The following is a 1384-nucleotide window of genomic DNA, read 5'->3' on the forward strand; positions in this document are numbered from 1 at the left end:
TCACAAGTCCATTTCCTTATGTAATTATTTTGTAATTACTAGATTTTTATATAACATTTCTTGTGAATATGAATATAAAAAATTGTGAGGGGAAAAATTCGGCCGCGCTAAGAAATCATAACCCTTACTACGCAGAATTCTCCTTTCTGAATTGCTGGAAAAGAGTAGCAGAGCTTCTTTCTGCGTAGGCGGCCTTTGGCCGCGCTTAGGGATCAGAACGCTTACTACGCAGAATTCTCCTTTCTGTGTTGCTGGAGAAGAGTGGCAGAACTTCTTTCTGCGTAGGCGGCCTTCGGCTGCGCTTAGCGATCAGAACCCTTACTACGCAGAATTCTCCATCCTGACTTGCTGGAGAAGAGTGGCAGAAATTCTTTCTGCGTAGGCTGGCTTATGAATCATAACCTTTACTACAAAGAATTCTCCTTTCTGTGTTGCTGTAAAAGAGTGGCAGAACTTCTTTCCGCGTAGGAGGTCTTCGGCCGCGCTTGGGCACCATAACCCTTACTAGGCAGAATTCTCCTTTCTGTGTTGCTGGAGAAGAGCGGCAGAACTTCTTTCAGCGTAACTTAGGGATCATAACCCTTACTACGCAGAATTCTCATTTTTGTGTTGATGTAGAAGAGTGGCAGAACTTCTTTCTGCGTAGGCGGCCTTCGGCCGCGCTTAGGGAACATAACCCTTACTACCCAGAATTCTCCTTTCTGTGTTGCTGGAAAAGAGTGGCAGAACTTCTTTCTGCGTATGCGGCCATCGGCGCGCTAAGGAATCATAACCCTGACTACGCAGAACTACTTTCTGTGTTGCCAGGAAAAAGGGCCGGACCTTCTTTCTGCGTAAGCGACCTTCGGCCGCGCTTAGAGATCATAACCCCTACTTCGCAAAATTCTTCTTTCTGTGTTGTCGAAGTAAAGAGACGAAACTTCTTTTCGCATCAAAAAAAAAAAATAACCCTCATCAGTAAAACTCTGGCAACGCTGTGGACAGTATAAGTGGTCCGTTAAATTTTAAATGCAAACAATTTTTATCAAGTTTAATTACAAAACTATTTGTGAGAAAGAGGCAGATAATACTTTCAAACACTTGTTTAAATAACAGTTAATTTTTACTGCTTATTTAAACAGCTACAAATTAATAATAACTTTTCCGTAAGTGCGTCAAAAAGTGAGTTTTGAAAAAATTATTTTTTGTGAAAATTGCTCCCTCACAGTGACCTTATTTGTGAGGAAGAACTTTTTAATAAAACACGGTGTCATAACTAAGGTGAAAATGTGTCCTTCCTGCAAAAAACAGTGCGTTTTGTCGGGTAGAAACTTTACGTGTCGTAAATTAAATACACCAGAACTTTTTACCAGACCAGAATTTGTTAGGATTTCAGGAGGACAAA

At 41.0% G+C, this 1384-nt stretch overlaps 1 protein-coding gene across 1 annotated transcript in view; it reads left to right on the forward strand.

Moving 5' to 3' along the window:
* The window catches only part of LOC118734142 (myosin regulatory light chain sqh), a gene marked incomplete at its 3' end in the record, with an annotated part of 125729 nt that overhangs the window by 42519 nt on the left and 81826 nt on the right, over positions 1 to 1384 (forward strand).

This window comes from Rhagoletis pomonella, unplaced genomic scaffold (assembly GCF_013731165.1).
Source record: "Rhagoletis pomonella isolate Grant_MI unplaced genomic scaffold, Rhpom_1.0 Rhpom_scaffold_00002, whole genome shotgun sequence".
In the NCBI taxonomy this organism is placed as follows: Eukaryota; Metazoa; Arthropoda; class Insecta; order Diptera; family Tephritidae; genus Rhagoletis; species Rhagoletis pomonella.